The 23,482-nt window shown below is 40.2% G+C and overlaps 1 protein-coding gene across 3 annotated transcripts in view; it reads left to right on the top strand.

Annotated features, from left to right (window-relative positions):
- LOC134213167 (uncharacterized) overlaps positions 1 to 23,482 on the top strand; it is a 173,479-nt gene that overhangs the window by 132,956 nt on the left and 17,041 nt on the right. The window contains exon 1 of one of the 3 annotated variants that reach the window (XM_062691849.1): positions 15,957 to 16,230. The exons of the other annotated variants lie outside the window; for them this stretch is intronic. The gene's annotated coding sequence lies outside the window, so the exon portion shown is untranslated. Of the gene's footprint in view, positions 1 to 15,956; positions 16,231 to 23,482 lie in introns of those variants that run through there. 3 annotated transcript variants of the gene reach the window in all.

Here is a 23,482-nt window from a genome sequence, read left to right as displayed (position 1 = left end):
AAGCGATAAACAACGTGCATAAAGACATCAAATTCACCCACGAGGAGGAAAAGGAAGGTAAATTACCTTTCTTGGATCTACTGGTTATCAAGGGAACAAATGCAACATTAGACTTCGAAATCTACAGGAAGCCCACCAACACCATGAGAGTCATCCCATACACATCAAATCATTCGTATCAGCACAAAATGGCAGCTTTTCATCACATCATCCACAGGATGCAGACGATTCCCCTGAGCGAAGAAGGAAAAACGAAGGAGCTACAACACATCTTGGAAACAGCGAGGATCAATGGATACAAGGAAAGAACAATACAAGCAATCATCAACAAGAAGCAGAGGAACCTACGGAAAAACGAACTGACAACACTGACACCGATCGATGAACCGCTGAAGAGGGTATCGGTTCCCTATGATCAACACATCACCCACCAGCTACGCCATCGACTGAGGAAATTCGGCATCGATTTAGTATTCTCCAGCAGAAGCAATCAACTGAAGACACTGTTGGGCTCCACAAAGGATAGAGTAGAAATGTTAAATAAGGCCGGGGTTTATCAAATTAATTGTTCACAGTGTGATAAAGTATATGTAGGTCAAACAAAAAGATCGTTAGATGTAAGGTTCAAAGAACATATTGCAGAAGTAAGTAAGGCTAAGAGGGAAACTGATAAGGGATTAAATTATGAGTTTAGGTCTAAGGTAGCTGAACATGTATATCAGGAAAATCATTCAATTACGACATCAAACATTAAAATTTTAAGAAATGTCTCTTCTCCGTGGAAACTTGATGTTGCTGAGAGCTTGGAAATCTACCGACAGGTACAAACGCGGTTGTTGAATAAAGATCAAGGAAATGGTAGCTCCTGGCTCTTCAAGTTTATACCTAAGCATTAAGCGCATCAAGCGAGTAGAAATAAGCACCGTAGTAAGATAAGTACCTAGATAAATTATTATACCTACGCATAGTATAAATAGTGTAAGCTGCGATCATTTTCTTCAAGTCGAGTCAAGTACAAGACACTGAAGACGGCCTTACTGTTGAGGTCGAAATACGTATCTGTCAGGATACAATTAAGTGGTGGAATTCAATGGGATTGTTCAAACTCGTCTTATGACAGGTGAAAACATTCCACTGAAAAGCTCAAAATAATTTTCTTAACAAAATGGCATGCAAGCGGAACGAGCGTAGTACTTTGTAGATTTGAAGAGGAGGATCGCAGGTATTCTTAAGGACGTGGCCTTCCTTAAGAAGTGCCAAAAGGAGAGGCTGACTCCTGTCAGCCATAGGATTAAGATGGGAGCTCACATCCCAAAATCTATCAGTAAGAGGGCGGAATCGGATTTGTTGAAGTTGTCAATCAAGGGACACTATGCCAAGCTAGAGAGGTTGAACTTAGAGTGCTACAACCTGCACCTCAAGCTGGCAAAGGAGAACCAAGATTGTTTCGACATATTCCTAAAGAAGGTACAGCGGGCCGAAGAGTGTGAAGCGGACAGGAAGAGGAGACTGCACAAGAAGAAATTGACCATTCTACGAGGGAAATCAGCGACGGAAGGTAGAACGACTAACCCCACAGTACAAATGATCGAGGGATTCGTTGTTAACCGTTCGACACAGCAGTTTACGGAGGAACAATTAGCACACCTCAACAAGGGGTTAGGGTATGCGACAACCCAGAAAGCGGATCTAGAGCAGATAATCGTGGATACTGAGACAGCGATTTCACGAAATGTTGATCAACGGGACCAGAATAGCGTGAGAAACATCGTAGCAGACGCCATCAAAGCAGGACATCATGGGACATCGAACAAAGACGAGAGGAGGATTTTAAAGGAGTTAAAGGAGAAACCAGTTTACTACATGAAGGCGGACAAAGGAAACGCAGTGGTGATAATGGACAAAGAGGACTACGATGAACAGATGACGACAAAATCAACGGAGGACCATACAGGCATTTGAGAGTGGACCCACTACCCGGACTAATCCGACTTACGGATAAAACGATAAAGGAATGCAAGACGATCATCGGAGAAGCCCGCGTTAAAATGACGAACCCTGTTTTACCAAGGATCAAAGGACTACCAAAGATACATAAGCCAGGTACAGAGATGCGAGAAATAGTTTCATCAGTGGGATCCCTACACAAAACTTGGCCAAGTGGTTAGTCAAGGAGTTCCAGAGTATGCCGAAGCCGTTCCCCAGCAGATCAGTTGTAAACACCCAGGAGTTCACCAAGAGGATATTGGAATCAGGAAACATCGGAGAAGAGGACATCATGGTATCATTCGACGTAGCGGCATTGTTCCCAAGCGTTCCAGTGAAGGATGCTCTGAACCTTTTGGAGGATTGGCTACTAGGACAACGGACGGATACAACATGGCGAGGAAAGGTAAAGATGTATCTCAAGCTTGCAAGATTATGCATGAATGAGAACTACTTTACATTCCGTGGAAGCTTCTACAAACAAACGAAGGGTGCACCTATGGGAAATCCGCTATCACCGTTTTTGTGCGAATTATTCATGGCGAATTTGGAGGACAACCTAGAGGAACAAGGAGTACTACCAGAGAAGTGGTGGAGATACGTGGACGACATTTTCAGCATCATCAACCGGAAAGATCTACCCAGGATTTTGGAAGCGATAAACAACGTGCATAAAGACATCAAATTCACCCACGAGGAGGAAAAGGAAGGTAAATTACCTTTCTTGGATCTACTGGTTATCAAGGAACAAATGCAACATTAGACTTCGAAATCTACAGGAAGCCCACCAACACCATGAGAGTCATCCCATACACATCAAATCATTCGTATCAGCACAAAATGGCAGCTTTTCATCACATCATCCACAGGATGCAGACGATTCCCTGAGCGAAGAAGGAAAAACGAAGGAGCTACAACACATCTTGGAAACAGCGAGGATCAATGGATACAAGGAAAGAACAATACAAGCAATCATCAACAAGAAGCAGAGGAACCTACGTAAAAACGAACTGACAACACTAACACCGATCGATGAACCGCTGAAGAGGGTATCGGTCCCCTATGATCAACACATCACCCACCAGCTACGCCATCGACTGAGGAAATTCGGCATCGATTTAGTATTCTCCAGCAGAAGCAATCAACTGAAGACACTGTTGGGCTCCACAAAGGATAGAGTAGAAATGTTAAATAAGGCCGGGGTTTATCAAATTAATTGTTCACAGTGTGATAAAGTATATGTAGGTCAAACAAAAAGATCGTTAGATGTAAGGTTCAAAGAACATATTGCAGAAGTAAGTAAGGCTAAGAGGGAAACTGATAAGGGATTAAATTATGAGTTTAGGTCTAAGGTAGCTGAACATGTATATCAGGAAAATCATTCAATTACGACATCAAACATTAAAATTTTAAGAAATGTCTCTTCTCCGTGGAAACTTGATGTTGCTGAGAGCTTGGAAATCTACCGACAGGTACAAACGCGGTTGTTGAATAAAGATCAAGGAAATGGTAGCTCCTGGCTCTTCAAGTTTATACCTAAGCATTAAGCGCATCAAGCGAGTAGAAATAAGCACCGTAGTAAGATAAGTACCTAGATAAATTATTATACCTACGCATAGTATAAATAGTGTAAGCTGCGATCATTTTCTTCAAGTCGAGTCAAGTACAAGACACTGAAGACGGCCTTACTGTTGAGGTCGAAATACGTATCTGTCAGGATACAATTAAGTGGTGGAATTCAATGGGATTGTTCAAACTCGTCTTATGACAGGTGAATCTCTTTAATGTTGACACACCATCGTAGCTTATTATTGATGTACACGCCCAGATACTTGAAGCTCGCTACTCTTCGATAATTTGTCCATCAACGTTTACTGATTGAACATTGGTCTCGATAGAACCGAATACTATTAGTTTGGTCTTTTTCAAGTTCAGGGGCAGAAAATTATTCTCGAGATAGAACGTAATCAATTGCAGATCGTTCGCAATAATCTGATAGAGATCAGACATGTATACATAATGATTGTGTCATCTGCGAATTGTCTTGGTTGGCCTGTCAAACGGAGCTTTGCAATATCGTTAATGTAGATTAAAAACAAAAGTGACCCTAGGTTACTGCCCTGAGGAACACCACAATTTACAGTGCGGTATTCACTACAGATTCCGGAAATGGTGGTTCGAATGGTTGTTCGTTGTCGGTTAGTTAAATAGCTGCTTGTTAACAATGCCACGTACTTCATATGCATCCAATTTTTTAAGGAGAATAGAGTGATTGATCGCCTTGGAAAAGTTTAGAAAAATTACTCCTGCTCTCGATTTTTAACTTATGGAAAATGTGATGTCATCCACAACCTCTAGAATAGCCACCTGTGTTCTCTAAGAAGCTATTAAGTCGTGCTGGTAATAATTTCCCGAAAACCTTGTTTATGGCTGATAGAATCGAAATGGGCCTGTAGTTGGTAGGGTTAGTTGGGTCTCCGCCTTTGTAGATTGGAAGTACAAGAGCTTTTTTCAAGCAGTCGGGATAGATTCCAGACGTTAAGCTATCATTGAAGCAATTACAGATGATGTGCGAGATTGTCGTACTGTACTGTTTAAGCTATTGGAAATCCGTCCACTCCTGTTGCTTTAGAGCTATCAAGTTCACGTATGATATTGATGATTTCCGAAATCAAAGCAGGTCTCAAGAAAATCGACCGATCTGACAAAACCATTGTGTTGAATTTGTTGATATCACCATCTGAATTCAAATTCCTCGCGATGTTCTCACCTATCGACGTGAAGAAGTTATTGTAGATATTGCCAAGCTCGCAAGGCTGCGTAATCTGAGCTCCGTTGACCACAAGTTTTTGTTGTTTGCTTTGGGTATGATGATTTCCCAACATATTGTTTATTCTACTCCACAGCTGCTTTGGATTATTGTTAGAGAATAAACGTTGATAATATGTGGATTTGGCTTTTCTTTTAGCTTCTGCCAGCTTCTTGTTTGCATGGTCAAGAAGGTCCTTGATGCGTTGGTCACCATTCCGTTTCCATCTTTGAAAGAGCTTATTTGCTATTCTTCCCAGCTTCCAAATATCAAAGTTGTACCAAGGACAAGCATTCTCTTTGATCTTAACCTCCACTGATATCGTTTTAGTGAAATATTCTTTGAGCTGGGCGTATCGACTTGTAATTGCCAGCAGTCGCTCGTTTGGCAGCAATAGCGAGAAATTTTTTTCAGGAATTAGTAGGAAAGTTCCTCCAGGAATTCTTCCGGAAGCTTCTCCAGGAATTTCTATATAAGTTCCAACACAAATCTCCAGGAATTCTTAAGAAAGTTTCTGCAAGAATTGCTTCGGAAGTTCCTTCAGGAATTCCATTGCAATGTCCTCCAGAAATTCCTCAAGAAATTCCTTCAAAAATTCCTCCTGGAGAAGCTCTTTAGAAATTCCTTCGACATTTTCTCTAAGAATTCATCCTGAAGTACCTCAATGGATTCCTCTTGAAGTTTCTCCATGGTTTCCTTTAGAAGTTGCTTCAGGAATTCCTCCGGATGTTTTTGCCTTTCTCGTATACAAAGTATACGTAAAAGCTATCTGATAGCTCCAAAACTTTTTATAGAAGACTCAGAGACCCAGAGAAAAATTCTCACTTACTTTTTAGGTACTTACGCTTAGCTGATTTACTCGCAACAAGTTTCATTCGACGCAGAATCTTGTCCCATTGTTTCGCATTGAAAATTGGACAGAACGGACTATGAATTTCGAAGTTATGGCCAAAATTCATTTTTTACATAATAAACACATACAACATTCGCACTTATCTTTAACGGACTTATCATTTTTCATTTATTTAGTTTACATCTAAACAGATAACACTGAATCAACAATTTGACGCCACAATACACGGTTCGAGGCCGCATCTCTCCATCCTCGAATACGTCCCACGCTCGCCAAGTCGTTTTGTACCTGGTCTGCACACCTCGCTCGCTGCACTCCATGCCGTCTCGTACTTGCTGGATCGAAAGCGAACACCATCTTTGCAGGGTTGTTGTCCGGCTTTCTTGCAACATGCCCTGCCCATCGTACCCTTCCTGCTTTAGCTACTTTCTGGATACTGGGTTCGCCGTAGTGTTGGGCGAGCTCCTGGTTCATTCTTCGCCGCCACACACCGTCTTCTTGCACACCGTCAAAGATGGTCCTAAGCACCCGTCTCTCGAATACTCCGATTGCTTGCAAGTCCTCCTCGAGCATTGTCCATGTTTCATGTCCGTAGAGGACAACCGGTCTTATAAGCGTCTTGTACATGACACATTTGGTGCGGTGGCGAATGTGTACATGACACATTTGGTGCGGTGGCGAATCTTTTTCGACCGCAGTTTCTTCTGGAGCCTGTAGTAGGCCCGACTTCCACAGATGATGCGCCTTCGTATTTCACGACTAACGTTGTTGTCAGCCGTTAGCAAGGATCCGAGGTAGACGAATTCCTCGACCACCTCGAAGGTATCCCCGTCTATCGTAACACTGCTTCCCAGGCGGGCCCTGTCGCGCTCGGTTCCGCCCACAAGCATGTACTTTGTCTTTGACGCATTCACCACCAGTCCAACTTTTGATGCTTCACGTTTCAGGCGGGTGTACAGTTCTGCCACCTTTGCAAATGTTCGGCCGACAATGTCCATGTCATCCGCGAAGCAAATAAATTGACTCTGTTGAAAATCGTACCCCGGCTGTTACACCCGGCTCTCCGCATGACACCTTCTAGCGCAGTTTTGAACAACAGGCACGAAAGTCCATCACCTTGTCTTAGTCCCCGGCGCGATTCGAACGAACTGGAGTGTTCGCCCGAAATATTCACACAGTTTTGCACACCATCCACCGTTGCTTTGATCAGTCTGGTAAGCTTCCCAGGGAAGCTGTTCTCGTCCATAATTTTCCATAGCTCTACGCGGTCTATACTGTCGTATGCCGCCTTGAAATCAACGAACAGATGGTGCGTTGGGACCTGGTATTCACGGCATTTTTGAAGGATTTGCCGTACAGTAAAGATCTGGTTCGTTGTCGAGCGTCCGTCAACGAAGCCGGCTTGATAACTTCCCACGAACTTGTTCACTAATGGTGACAGACGACGGATGATGATCTGGGATATCACTTTGTAGGCGGCATTAAGGATGATGATCGCTCGAAAGTTCTTACACTCCAGTTTGTCGCCTTTCTTGTAGATGGGGCATATAACCCCTTCCTTCCACTCCTCCGGTAGCTGTTCGGTTTCCCAGATTCTGACTATTAGTTTGTGCAGGCAAGTGGCCAGCTTTTCCGGGCCCATCTTGATGAGCTCAGCTCCGATACCATCCTTACCAGCTGCTTTATTGTTCTTTAGCTGTTGAATGGCATCCTCAACTTCCATCAAGGTGGGGACTGGTTGGCTTCCATCGTCCGCTGAACTGACGTAGTCATCTCCTCCGCTGCCTTGACTTTCACTGCCTGTACTCTCAACGCCATTCAAATGTTCCTCGTAGTGCTGCTTCCACCTTTCGATCATCACACGTTCGTCCGTCAAGATGCTCCCATCCTTATCCCGGCACATTTCGGCTCGCGGCACGAAGCCTTTGCGGGATGCGTTGAGCTTCTGATAGAACTTGCGTGTATCTTGAGAACGGCACAGCTGTTCCATCTCCTCCTCCTCCTCCTTTAAAGGACTTATCTTATCTTTAATTTGATTGCAACATGTTGCATACTCCAAGAGTTCTTCTTCCCTGAATTCCTACGAAATTTCAATCAAAATACCTCTAGGCATTCCTCATGAAGTATCTTTAAGAATTTCTTCGGATTTTTTTTCCAGCAACTTCTTCGGAAGTACCTCAGGGAGTTCGTTCGGAAACCTCTCAGATAATTTCTCCAGAGATTCCTGCGAAATTTTTTTTGAGGTTCCCGAAGCAATTACTCCGAAATCCCTTCAAAAATGTCTGTGGAGTCCAGAAATTTCAAATGAGCTATTACGAAATTTTTCTGTGATTTTCTTTAGAAACGTACCTGGAGATTATTTAGATTTTATTACGAATAACCTCCCCGAGCAACACACATGTTGTAAATCAGTAGATGATACTCATATATGACCAAATTTGGTCATATATGAGCTATTACAACCAAATCAACGTGGATTGTGCTGCTGGGGTCGTAGAATGTCCGCCAGTTTTTTCTCTAGAAATATCTCCTGAAAATCTATCAGGAGCTTCTTCAGAAATTCCTCCAAGAACTCTTCATAAATTACTTTGAGAGCTCCTCATAAATATCCACTGAATTCCTTTCGAATATCACATAGAATCATTAAATTAAATCCACCCACGCGCAGGAATTCTTTCGGAAATATCTCCAGCAGTTTTACAAGGAATACTCATGGAAATTCAGGTGTGAATTCCTTCAGAAAACTCCTATAATACACATTTTTTTTCCAGTAATTAAATTACCACTGCGAATAGTTAAATGCGATCCTTGAGAAGCGGTGTCTTTGATTTATTTATCGCTTATCCCACTTCATTAATCGCAATTTGTAATTAAAGCACACTTACTTTTGATGCAATCATGTTATATACGCTTCAAAATGGCAAGAAAAAGTCCGCATTTAGTGGGTGGGAATTTGTTTTCGATTCATGTTGTTTTAATTCCAAAGCCATCCTTCCATCTCAATGGCTTTAAAGCTTACTATCAAATAAATATATGAACAGGATATGATAAATTATTTGTAAATAATTATCTTAAATTCTCTTTAATTTATTGATATTCCTTGAGGTGGACGGATTTCGATCCTCCACTTATTAATACTAGCTTTTCAATACCCGTGGTAAAAAACGGCGGCGTGGAAAATGTTCATGCGGCGGCGCGCCAATTCGTTTTCAACGGCAGCAGTGTACAGGTCTATTATAAGACATATTCCGAAGAAATTATGAAATTAATTTCCGAACAAATTGCTAAAAGAATTTCCAAAGAAATTCCTGCAGAAATTTTCGATTGATCTCTCCTAAAGGAATATCCAAAGGTATCCCTTGAACAATTTCTGTAGGTATTCCTGTAGAATATCCAAAGGATTTTCCTTTGGTATTTCCAAAGAAATTTTCAAATGAATTTCAAAGCAATTCTTAGAGGAATTCCTAAAGGAATTTCTTAAAGAATCTTTAATGAAATTCCTAAAATAATTCGTAAAGGAATTATCTAAGAAATTTTTCGATTTTTTCTTAAAATTGCTTCTTTGAGTTTTCAAAGAAATTACGGGAGAAATTTTCGAAAAAAAAATTGATTTTATCTCCGAAGTAATTTCCGGAGGAATTCTTGGAAAAATTTAAAAATATCGTAAATGCCTTCAAGAGTTCTTTTATAAATTCCGTTAGGAATTCGTTCGGAAGCTCCTAAGGAAATTTTTAAATTTTGGTCTAGAAATGTGGGAAGAATTCTTGCTGGAAATTCCAGAGGAATAACTGGAGAAATTTCTGAGGGAATGGAATTTCAGACGGTATTTTATATACGATAAAATGCAATGAAAATTTTGTAATATTTGAAACTGTCTGAATTTATTAGCTGGTTTGACTGGTAATGGTGGGGCACCAGCATTTTTGTCGTAGATGATTCATTTATAATTTGGCGTCATTAGTAAGAACTGTAATTGGAGGCGTACCAATTACAGTTCTTACTACAGAAATCAGATTATAAATAAATCAACTACGCCAGAAATGCTGGTGTCCCACCATTACCAAAGTTCTGGCGCCATCAGAGGCTATGAGATGAGTCCAGGAGCGAACATTATTTCAAAGTGCAGGTCAAATTTTGATAATGTTCGAGAAACACAATTGTTCAATTGTAATTTAATACAATAATATATTACCGAGTAAATGACTCGAGCTCAGCATATTGGGTATGAGATTAATTATCCCATTTTTGCATTCGAATGTTGCTAATGCACCTTTCCGAAAATCTTTTCCTTACTGACCATCCGCCCATTAAAACAAGCATTGATGAACAATGCTTAGTCCCAAACCTTATACATATAATTGTATTGCTATGGGAAAGCTTTCAGTTACTTTCACCTGAAATTTAGTCACATCACATGAAACCATTCTCATTTCATATGACATCCGCTTTGAAAAAAAGCCGGATTTCTTCGTCTCATATAATTAGTAGTTTGTAGAGCATTCATTGGGTGGGAACACAGATGTAGGTATGTCGAAAACATATAAAAAAACATTTTGGTGAAGAAAGCAAAAATACTCGTTTGTCCCGAGACATCAAATGATCACAATTCCTATATGAGTTCCACAATTCCGTCCCATTGTTCTATTTTGTTTGTGTCAGCTTTTGGTCCGAATAGGAATTCTATACGAAAGAAGGTTTTCCAGTTATGGACAGCCCCTGTCTCCGTCGCATTTATATGGTTTAGATTGAACCCTGGGTACTCTTCTACTTCTTTCTCTTTCTGGTTTCCACCTTCAGGCTCATCATCACTTTTTCCGCTAATAACAGATTTTCCTCAATTCGTTAAAATTTCCAATCCAATCGGCATTTGAAGCATGGTGCAACCTACCTAGTCTTGCCGTAAAGATAAGGAAGGTCCCACACACAGTAATCATTGCGTGTTGAATAATTTCCCCCTTTTCTCTGTGTCTCTAAGTGCGTGATTTAACCAACAACAACAACGGCGCAGCGGCAGCAGTCGGAACCGGACTAGACGATGATCTTGGCCAGTGTGCTCGGGCGGCGAGTATCTCCATTCCATGAGTATCGACCAGCTAACTCGTATACGGTTGTCGTGTGTAGGCAGGCATGCATCGAACCTGGTAGTTAGTTAGTTTGTCTGACTTTGAACTTGAACGCTCGTACGGACGTGTGTCGCAAACGGACTATGCCCGTGAGGCACGCAGACTATTAGTGGAATGTTGCATGCAACCGATATGCGTGGGGAGTAGCTACATTTGCAATTGCAACTTACGATTGTGCACTGCGACGATGTCGATTGCGTATGTGTTTCCGTTTATAAGCTAACGTAATGGTGATTGTGCAAGGATTTGCTAGACTCTGCTTTAGGAAAATGCCTCGATTTATCTATCCAATGAAGAAATAAGGCGGGTTGCAGTGAATGCGCAGCAAAGAATGCGGAGATATTCGAGAGCTGAGTACTAGTTGAGACAATTCTGGAAGATGAATTTTGACATTTTTGACAATTAGTTCTAGATTACAACATTGCATATGCTAATTTTTTGGACTTTTTTTTTTCTTTTTCCCGAGTATATCCCAACATAAAACCCCATTTGATTTTGGCAACACCTTCGGTACGTTTATGTTATCATTTTTGTTTTTTTTTTATCATGACTTTACTTATTATGACATTAGGGCCACTTTTCATTGAACTGATTTATTTACACGATTTGTTTTTCGTAAATTTTGGGATTTTCTCTCTTGTAATCATCCGTGTATTACATGATTTTTTATTTCCGGCTACTACGTTTGAAGCGTTGCAAAGAGCAAAGCTATGAAATGTTGGTAGGTGGAACGAATCGATCTTCCTTCTTCCGCCAGGCGTTTGACAGGAATTTCAGCATGATGGCCGCTATTCGCGTAGGGAGGGATGTAGCTTATGCAACTCTTTGGCGGAAGAACATTTGCGCCAACACAACTTGGCTGTCAAACCATGGAGTGGAAATTCATCTCCAAAGCTGCGCCAACCTTGGTAACTGTTCCAGATACAAGAAAAGCATCTTATTAACTTCTTTCTTGAGACATAGGGGGAATGGGTTCTATTTTTGATTCATGAAGTCATGACGGAAATCTTCATAACTTTTGGCTGCACGACTATCTTCGTGGTAGGCATGCGACACAAAGAAACCGCATAGGTGCTGCATTGTTGAATGTTATGACGAAGACCATTTTTTTTTACTTTTTCATACGACGAGGATAACTTTTGTCAGCCTTGACTTTGCCCATTCCTCCAGAAGGCTTCATTCCAATGTATCATCCATCATCCTGTTTCAGTTTGCTAATCAACAATTTCAGCATGACTATTAGCCAATATGACTACAGGAGAAATTATCCCAACATGGAGATGGCGCACTATGGGGGATCCCCATACAAGCGAGCGGTCAAAAATAAAATTGGACTTTTAAAGTGATTTTCCACTTAGTTTTAGCTGTGTATGGTCGAAATAGCATGAATATACAATTTCCAACCCCCCCCCCTTTGGGGATCGTCTATGAATTACGTAATTATTTTTTTCATAGGTTCGATTAACGTGACAAAGCAAACCTATTTGGGAAGTTGAAATTTCGTGCGTTTTCTTAAGGAGAAGGAAGGGGCTGTACAAAACTAAGTTCAGCAATTTATGGACATTATGGCGGCGATCATGTTAAATGACATTAATTTCATGACATTCCGTGATATTTTTTTGTTCTCACTTTCATGCCTAACAATTTGAATTTATAACAATTTGTATGTCAACATACTAGGATCTGAAGAAGCATAAACCATGAAGTGTTAAGCAAATAGTCAGAACTGAAAATAACTTTTGAAAAGGGTATTAGCAAATTAGAAATCGCAATCCCATGACATTTTTACGTGTACAAGTTATTCCAAAAATGAGATTAATATATTCTCAAAAAATGTGGACATTCATTGTGGAATGTAAGAATGCTCCATTCTTCCGAAAAGCAAAATTCTTTTAATTTAAATAACAACACTATTTGAATTACTTTTGATTTGTTTTCATGATTTCTACAAGTTATATACAGCATCATTCTTTTTCTGTGTCAAGGTTTAAGTCTTCAATGATATTTTCTTCAATTCCATCAACGATGGAAGATGAGATAAATTCATCTAAAGTATTAGAAGATAAAGAACTTTTGAAAATCTTCAAATATTACAAAATTACGCATGGCATAAGAATAACTAAGTGAAAAATTTTTTCCAACGTCTCCTCGTTATCCAAATCGAGCTTAAAATGGATCTGATTCATGTAAGGCACGAAGGAAAATGTCAACATTTGCCTCTCTTGATCATTTTCTTGCATTATGAGTTCTAAATTTCTTCAACTGTTTATATTGACTTTCCGCTGGTTGTTCAGCCAGTGAACCTCAAAGTGTAGATGAGTGAATAAATATTTCCCTACCATTAGCCAGACATTCATGAACACTAGCAGGAATTTCATACGCTCCGTTCTAACTAAGATATTGTTCGTCTTTACGTTTGCAATAAACATGTCGGGAATTATTGATTCCAGGAGATTTATAAATATTTACATATTATGAAATCTCATATTTAGTTCTCCATCAGTAGCTAATGAATAGCTCAGAAAATTAGGTTTAGAGAATGACTCAAACCACTCAAGCCCCAAACGCATTTCAGCGGAATGGCGACGGAAACGGTAAAATTTGACAGGAAATATATGAGCGAACTGTTAAATCCTTCCGTTACCGTTGTGCTGCATTGCATTGGGGTTTTATTCATTTACTCCTTTGAAAAGTTAATTAAATGAGCTCAAATGGTTATAAATAAAGTCGAAGTTATTACCAATAAATGTATTTTGACCATACCCTTTGAGCGCATAGTTCAGTCTGACCCATTTTCAATAGGAAACGATGGGACTAGATTTCCGTCGAATGAAACTTGTTGCGAGAAAATCGGACACAAATAAGTGTCTAAATGGCGATTGCGTTCTTTTGCGCACATACATACAGACGCGCATGCACACACATACAGACATCACCTCAATTCTTCGCGCTGAGTTAGTTGATATATACCACTAGGGGTCTCCGGGCCTTCTATCAAACATTCGTTTTTGGAATGAGCATTAACCTTGGAGTACGAGAGAGGCAAAACACGGTAAAAAACAAATGAAAAAAATCAGAGTGACTTAACTCTGTTAATTGCAAATACTGGCAAGAAATTCTTTCAGGACATTTTAGTCGAAGCTTTGTCCTTGATGTGTATCATAAAAGAACCTGGGGATTCCTGAGGAAAAAGTTCTTCACTATCAAAGTTGAAAATAGCGTCGTTTTGGAAAAAATATTGCTTCCGCATTTTTTCAATTTTTTCACAGTGTAACCATTAGTTTTTGCACACCATTTAAAAGCTTATACAATAACCTTTGTAATGATGTATTAACATTGAAGAAAAAACATTTAAAAAATATTTCAATAAATAGTTGAAAATAAAATATTTTTTCAGAAAATTTGCTAACTTTTTTACCCATTTCTGACTTTGCCACCTTATATCTTTGGAACTAGTGCACCTAGAGACTTCAAATTCAGAATTTCTCTTAATTAGAGTATTGACAATGGAGAGAAAATATTTTAAAATAATTCGGAAGACATGACATTTTCGATTAATGACCGCCCGAAATCCTATAGTGCGATGGTGTGTAGAACAAGAACTCATCAGTTGAAGGATTCCACATCGACCCTAACGTATTAATAACTTCGTTGACCAAGCTATCACTGAACGAAATACACCGATCTCTATCGTCGCTATCAATTGCTGACTTGGTGGTAATAATCTACTGATATTGGATGACCCGAATTTATAAAAGTGTATTCCACCAGACTTTAATAGAACTATCGGTTGATCTCAATATTCATACGCCTGGTGAAAGTCATCAGAATCGAAAAGAACGTCATGTATGCAGATTAGGGCAGTTCACATTTTAAAAATGTTCGAAAATTCCAATTCCCATATGTCTATTAGCATTATTTTGATGACATAGGAGTCCTGGCAAAATTTCAGGCAATTCGGTGGCCATTTAGGGGTGGCGCGAAGTCAATTTATGTTTATATGGAAATTTGCATGGGAAAAACTTTAAAAAAATTCAAATCCCCGTACAACTCTTAAATCGTGATGAATTCAAATAAACATCCCAACCTCCATTTTTGGAATCTATTTGAGCTCAACCAGTGGATAACTCATTAATTTTGATTTATATTTCCACTGCTACATTGAGGCTAATTACACCATTTTAGCCTTTTATCTCATATTCATACTGTCAATAGAACCGTTCAATCGACTCATAACTAATGTGTTATCCGGAGGTCTCATTTATATAGGTTCCAAAAAGGGAGTTTGGGGATGTTTATCTGAATTCATCACAATTAGACAGTTGTAGGGAGACTTGAATATATTTAAAATTTTTCCAATACAAATTTCCATATAAACATAAATTGACTTTGCGCCACCCCTAAATGGTCACCGAATTGCCTGAAATTTTGCCAGGACTCCTATATTATCGAAATGATGGTAATAGACATATGGGAGTTGGAATTTTCGAACATTTTTGAAATTTGAACTGCCCTAATGCCCTACTCGATAACCGAAGAAGCCAATTGAAACCTTTCACGTGGGTAGTAGCGTAATTACTAAGTACATCTATTGTCTAAGTACATCTAAGGTGAAATATTTTTCAATGTTATGTCTGTTTGCCTGTGGTGTGGGGTTTCCCGTGTGGGTGTTTGCCGTGTATTTGATATAAGCTTGCCGATGATGCACCATCTTTACCGAATGAAATATGCCTTCCTTTGTCGCAATATCTATTATCTTGCATACGCAGCACAGCTGACGGTTAAAAACCTAAAACTTTCGTAGTCATTGTGTAGTCAAATGCTCGTACCTGCTGTCTTCTTCTTTTTCTACTATTGCATTAAACAGTGTTCCAGGATTGCATTTAGCGAAATATAGGCTTTTGATGCCATTGCATTAGCATTTTTTAATTTATTGTGTAGAATAATGGCGCTAAGATGCTGTTACATTCAGAGCAAGTCAGTAAAACTTTACAATCAGAATGATCTGTTCTACTGGGACCAGGAAACGAACCCGCTAACATACACTTGCTTTCACAGGCTAGTCTATCTGAGGTCCCACAACAGCTATACGCTCGTAGCTGCATGTACGGACATATATTTCCCCAAGTAGACCGCACATGATGAGTAGTGCAGTGCAGTGGCAGTGACTGGATGGCGGCGGTGCGGTAGCCTTTCAGGTGCAAATGGAACGTATATTTATAAATCGTATGCATCCGTGCGTGCGTGTGGTGGATCCGTGCCGACGAATGCTGTGTTTCTATTTGGGGGCATTAGAAGTTTGATGAAGCGCACATGACGCAGCGGGCTTTTCGGAACGAAATGGAAACAATGTGTAATTGTAGGTGAAGTGCATTTGCTGCGTGCGTCTATTCAACATTTAGTCGCTCAAGCAACAGTCGAAAGTGTTTGCTGCATTAGGTGAACTAGTGGTCTAATTAGTGAGTAGCTGTGCAGTTGGTCTGATTGCGGGCTTTTGTACTGGTAAAAGCGAGCTAATTAGCTCATGGGAAAGTATTTAGTTGTTTATTGAATACGTGCAACAGTTTGGTGACAATAGTTCTAGGGATAGGAGTATGAAAGGATGGAAGCCAAATTGAAGCAATTTAGCTTAGTTTACTGATTACGTACATTTGCTTATATTTACATAGTTACAGGGGATGGACAAAATAATTAGGATAGGCAAATTTTGGGTAAAATTCGATGTGTTGTAACTACCTTAGTTATCATCCGATTTTGACAATTCAGGCTAGAACTGAACTAGAAAATTAATGCAGTTTGACGGTATGTCCATGGAACCGACTATGGCCAACGGATTCCGGAGATATTCCGGGTTTTTCGGAGGTAGGTTCAAAACCGTGAATTTGAGGTGGATATTAGGAGAAGTTGTGGTTAAAAAATGAATAATATTAGTAACCACAAATGAAGTAGGGCTCTTGCTGATTGGAACCATATATTGAGATTTGGAATTGGACCAGAATCAAGTGAGATATGGCCATTTCTTTAAAATCGGTTCCTATCGATACTTATCAAAGGAGTCAGGCCACAACTTCATTTGAATCTCGCTTTTTGATAGATGGTCCACTATGATTTTATTCTAGAAGGTCTATAATGTGTCAAGAATGGAAAACCAATTGAAATAAACGGATTCTGGAGTCGCTGGGATGTCCCCGGGTAACCTGTGAATGGGGACATTTAAATTTCTGCACCAAAATCAGTCATTTGACGGCTCTTTTTTCGTGGTTTTCGATCAGGAAGCAAAGTATGAATATAAAATGGTCAATTTACGATTCTGACCGCTTCCAGGATCAACGGATTGGCCCCGGGGAACCTGTGGAAGGGGACATTTTAGTTTTACCACCAAAACCAGTCGTTCGACGGTTCTTTTTTCATGGTTTTCGATCAGGAAGCGAAGTATGAATATAAAATGGTCCATTGACGGCTCTGACCGCTTCTAGGATCTACGGATTGGCCCCGGGGAACATGTGGAAGGGGACATTTTAGTTTTAGCACCAAAACCAGTCATTCGAAGGCTCTTTTTTCATGGTTTTCGATCAGGAAGCGAAGCATGAATATAGAATATTCCATTGACGGCCCTGGCCAATCCGTTGATCCTGGAAGCGGTCAGATCCGTCAATGGACCATTTTATATTCATACTTCGCTTCCTGATCGAAAACCATAAACAAAAAAACCGTCGAACGACTGGTTTTGGTGGTAAAACTAAAATGTACCCTTCCACAGGTTCCCCGGGGCCAATCCGTAGATCCTGAAAGCGGTCAGAGTCGATAGTGGACCATTTTATATTCATACTTCGCTTCCTGATCGAAAACCATGAAAAAAAAACCGTCGAATGACTGATTTTGGTGCTAAAACTAAAATGTCCCCATTCACAGGTTGCCCGGGGACATCCCAGCGACTCCAGATCCGTTTATTCAATTGGTTTTTCATTCTTGACACATTAGAGGCCTTCTAGAATAAAATCATAGTGGACCATCTATCAAAAAGCGAGATTCAAATGAAGTTGTGGCCTGACCCCTTTGATAAGTATCGATCGGAACCGATTTTAAAGAAATGGCCATATCTCACTTGATTCTGGTCCGATTCCAAATCTCAATATATGGTTCTAATCAGCAAGAGCCCTACTTCATTTGTGGTTACTAATATTATTCAATTTTTAATCACGACTTCTCCTAATATCCACCTCAAATTTACGGTTTTGAACCTACCTCCGAAAAACCCGGAATATCTCCAGAATCCGGTGGCCATAGTCGGTTCCATGGACATTAATTGGCATTAATTTTCTAGTTCGGGCATGCCTGAATTGTCAAAATCGGATGATAACTAAGATAGTTACAACACATCTAATTTTACCCAAAATTTGCCTATCCTAATTATTTTGTCCTTCCCCTATAGAATCAAATGGTATCTAAAAATGTGAATAAGCGTGAACTGATTCACATGTAATACACGTGACACGTGATAAAATAGAAACTATACATTCAACCGGCGGTTGTTAGATTTTCTAACAATTCTGTATAAGAATAGCATAGCATAGCATAGCATATGTGATTGTACAAATCGTGGGTGGCTATACAATGCTCAATTGAGCAATCTACTGTATATTGTCGCAAATTGGTACTTGGGATTAGTACCTTTTCCTATACAGTAGCAGTTGTATACCTGGCCACGTCCTTACAATCACGGAAGGAAGGGAAGGAATGTTAGTTCAACATCTACTAGTGAAGATGCAGGGAACCCATACTACCTTCATAGATGTCTCAGGAAGGAAAATTTGTGTTAGTGGGAAAGGTGAATAATAGGGAGCTCTATTCGACAATATAGAGCGTTTGTCAATAACAGTATATGCTGTAAAAATAATAAAATATATTCATCAATTTACTTACGAACCGTCCTAAGGAAAAACAAAACAAAACACAAAATTTCGGCAAATCGCGCGATCGTTCCGCCGTCCGAAACAAGAGCCAACTCGCACTGCACTAATTAACTTTATTACCGACCGCGCAATGCAAAACACAAAATTTCGGCAAATCGCGTGATCGTTCTGCCGTCCGAAACAAGAGCCAACTCGCACTAAACTAATTAACTTTATTACCGGCCGCGCAATGCAAAACACAAAATTTCGGCAAACCGCGCGATCGTTCCGCCGTCGGAAACAAGAGCCAACTCGCACTGCACTCTTCTAACAATTCTGTATAAGAATCTACCAAAACCTGTATAAGAACTGGGCACATGCAAGATTGTTAGATTTTTATACAAAAAATGTAAGAAAAGCTTATAAAATTGTTAGATTCTTATACAATATTTGTTTAAGAATCTAGCAATTTCGCATATGCCCAGTTCTTATACTGGTTTGGGTAGATTCTTATACAAAATTGTTGGAAAATCTAACAACCGCCGGTTGAGTGTAGTAATATCAGCACTTATTGAACTTGTAATGAAGATTGGAGTTGCAACATGCCTAATTTAAAGATTCGAACCACGAATATATTGAATCACGAATATGTATCTCAAAAGATTTACCATTTTATTAGTGAACAAAAGTGTGATAAAACCCAAAAATAAATCAAAAACGTTCTAATCGATGGTAAACTGTGCTCCGATATCACGAACGTCCGCACTTACAGCAGAGCGTACATAGAATCCAACCACCACCTGTTACATCATACCTGAGATCGAAGCTCTCGATGGTGTAGAACACACGTCAAAGTCGAAAGCCGCGGCTTAATATTGATGATGAACTTGCCGAAGACTACACGCGGCAGCTGGAATTGGCATTTGTAACGTAAAAGCAGCTAGTCGCAGTTTATCCTGAAAATGGCTGGTGGGGTCATTCGTGTGGTCATATGGCTACCGCTTCTGCCTTATACGCAGAAGGTCGTGGGTTCAATCCCAGGCCCGTTCCATTTCTCCTACACACCTAAAAATATTCATGTAATTTTAGGTGTTGTGACGCTGACATATACGAGCGTCATTTTTGACCTGAAATTAGATGATACTTTAATTTTACATCACAACTTTATTGACAAAAAAAAAATAAAGGTCTGGAACAGGACTCAAACATAACCCCGCTGAGTGAGAGCCCAACACGTTACCACTTAGCTGCATTCGTTTCTTGAAAGAGGGGTGATCGAAGTAAAACAGGTTCCACGATTTGCACTGAACAAGTATTTCACTGCATCAAGTAATCGACTGATTGTGCGTTAGGTGCGTCGCATCGGGTGCTGTGTTTAGGTTCGTGACATGTAATTTTAAATCACCTGACAATGAAAAATATACGATTCAGTTTATGGCATATGATTTTGTGTCATTTTATTGAAATACGTCACCTGTAATATTCATAATTTTTGGTGTGTACTTTGTATCTTTTCATATATTTCTCATGTTCTAGCAATCGCTAGAACTTGAAATGGGCTTCCATATCGTTTCCATTTTCTATTCCTATACCTACAACTTGATTAGTTCTGGCAGGAAACTGTTAGAATTCGAAATGAGCAAAAATAGCTAGTTTCCGGTATCCAATTAGAATATACACACCACCACCCTTTCACTAGTATCACATTGGCAACCTCAACCTCTGCCATAAAACCTAACCCCTAGATTCCAATAAAAATTCGGCAGGATCTCGAGGCGAGTGCAGAGGTGTTCTCGGCTTGCAGTGGGCGAGTGACTGCATAATCAATTCCTTCCCATCCCCGATGACCGTGAGGACGTGGCCAGCGCCTTTATCGACTATCCAAAATACTAGAGCTCTCGGACTGTACACATTGAGGTTGGAGAGCAAATCCCATGCTTGCATCCATTGATTCCCTGTGCAATTGCGATTGTTCTGGTCGATCACGGAGTAGCAACTACGAAATGCACGGTCATCATGCTCATGCTCATGCTCAAGATGGCTGGTGGGGTCATTCGATCCGCCCGCCTTGGTAGCACCGCAACCACTGCACTCGGCACGGTGTTCAGAGAAACGACTGGTATGATGGAGCGAAATTGCTGCAACATCGTACCAGAGCGTACAAGGCACGATAAAAAAAGGCGCGGAACAGACCACTCGATTTTCCGGAGAAGAAAGCGTCAGCAGAAAGATCGAGACCGTGAAGATATGGAGCAACTGTACTGCGAAAAACGCACGAAGGTTCTATGAGATGCTAAACTGTTCACGTATTGGCCCATCGTTGCAGATGATCGTTCGTACTTTGGACCCCAACCATCTTCTTCTTCTATGACTCTATGTTGTCACTGTAAATTGGCCTGCTTTCATCTTAGGATTCTATTAGCATTTCCTCAGTTATTATTTATAGTTTTTTGTTCTTGAAAAAAAATCTTATTCGCAAGAAATTCTGATTGTCACAACCCGACTAACGGGTGTTCAATAAAAAATGAGAAAGATTTAAATATAAATAAATAATATTGAGCGTCTAAGGGAAAAATGCTTCAAGGTTGAAATACTTCACTCTATATATTAAATTCACTTTTTGTATCAAAAGATACGCATTTCGTTTTCTACTTGAAAATTCTTCAGTGTTTTGTTATCGACTTACAAAGCAAATAAAAAAATACAAAAATCGAATACAAAGTCGATAACAAAACACTGAAGAAGTTTTCAAGTATAAAACGAAATACGTATCTGTTGATACAAAAGTTAATATAGCGGATGTAAATGGAAGAGTGAAGTATTTAATCCATGATTTTAATACCTTTCTGTAATTGAAAGTAAAGAGCCTAGTATTTTTTCTCGCCAAGAGAATTGCTCTCTGGACTACCTAGAAATGGGTAGCATGTTTCTTTTCGCTCGGGTGCTGTCAGTACAATCGAAGATAGCGTCGAAACAGCAAGCACTCAGCGAGCGTGTTGTACGGTTTTACGAAACGCTTGGTCATCGTGGAATCAAAATTTCGGTAGACCACTTTCGAGACGAAAACGTGTCCGTGAGTACAGTTGACCGAATCCTAAGCGTGGAGCGGAAAGCCTGTAGCGGAAGCCAGAGAAGATAATGACGAAGAAGAAAAAACTGTTCGACAATAAGGAGGAATTAATTGAAATTGATTGGCTTTTTTCGGTGACGATGAAATCAAAAGGCATTTTTCACGTTACGCGTTTCGGCCTACTATTCTTCAGCCATCATCAGACGTCTAAAAATAAACATTTATTACAAAAAACTACAAACATTTTACACAAATTTACATTCACAATTGAACACTCACAATTCGCTAATGCGACCATTTCCCTTCCTCGGTCAAACTAAACTAATTTAATTTCCCACCACCCTTTACTCTATCACAGATTTCTCAACGCCCATCTGCGCCTGTTTCGTTCTCCACATTATTGGTATCGTTTGTTGTTCGTTTGTGTTCGCCTTCACGTAGCCTAGCCAATAGCACATTGTACGTGCTGTTGATATTCCCACATTCACGTTGCAGGTTTACCGATTGCCTTTCGCCTTGTTTTTAATGTGGAATACCTCCGCAATCATCCTGGTCTCCGGGTCTGCGATTCTCTCCAGTACGGTGGTTTTTCGAAATTGAACACGTGTCCTTCCTCCAGGCCAGGCCAGATCGCGGGTTTCGCTTTTGCTGTCGTTCTTGTGTTCCATGATCCTCACTTCCAGCATCCGTTTCGTCTGTCCGATGTACACCTTACCATCATTCGTTCCGCACGGTATGGAATACACCACGTTCTTCTGTTTGCCTGGTGGCAACGGGTCTTTCATCTTGCTGAAAATTTGATGTTTTATCTTGTTCTGTGGGCGGGAGGCTAGAATCACATCATTTTTGTACAGCGTTTTTCTAAGTTTTGACGTAGGACTTACGTCTTTCTTTACTATACTGGGTGTCATTTAGATTTTTGGAAATCGAGAGCGTTACGCTGGAAGGGAAGATTTTGAACGTTACTAGCGCCTTTATCTTTCGATGGATTTTTGAGATTTATATATCAATCGACTCGGACACTCTCCACCATTTTGCCTATTTCATTGAAATTTAAGATTATTAACGATAAGCTATTGAAAATTTCAATTCTTGTCAAAGCCAGCAAAAATTTCATATGTAACCAATCCCGTGCATTCCTAACACGGACATCAGAATGCGGTATGTCTCGGGCCTTCGGGTCTACCGGAAGATTTTCTTTGTGTATAAAAGAAGCAGCGCCTGCCGTGTGCGAGTCATTACAATTTGTGACAGCAGCGCGTACTGACGTGCTTTTTGCTCGCAAATATTTCGTTTCGTTCGTTCGTTCGTTCGCGGTGTTTACCTACACAGCGACAGCTTGCAGTCGCCAGCGATAGAACTGCCGGTGGGTCTGCGAATAGGCATGAAAAAAGTGGCCGCATTTTTTTGTCATTCTGTGCTTGATGATGGTCGGAGGCAGTGGTGTCGGTTGCGATGTATGCAATCGCCCATCGCATCGCTCGGAGTTCACGGCTAGAGGCCGATGATGGCTAAGGCAGCGAGTGCAACGGTGGTGGATGAAGAAGAATAAAATTAGAGAGATTTGGTCTGCTCATACAGGTGTTTGGTTTCATAATCCACATGATCCCGGGATGGGTACGAGGCATGGCATATGACTAACCATATGTTAAGTTGTGCTTGGTACTAAACGACACGTACATTAAAACATGATTATACGATAACAGTTCTAATCCCCCGCAAAAAAAAAAATATCAGCAACACTGATGA

Source organism: Armigeres subalbatus, chromosome 2, assembly GCF_024139115.2.
Source record: "Armigeres subalbatus isolate Guangzhou_Male chromosome 2, GZ_Asu_2, whole genome shotgun sequence".
In the NCBI taxonomy this organism is placed as follows: Eukaryota; Metazoa; Arthropoda; class Insecta; order Diptera; family Culicidae; genus Armigeres; species Armigeres subalbatus.
The sequence above is the reverse complement of the archived record's forward strand: the minus strand, read 5'-3'. Positions and strand labels throughout refer to the sequence as shown.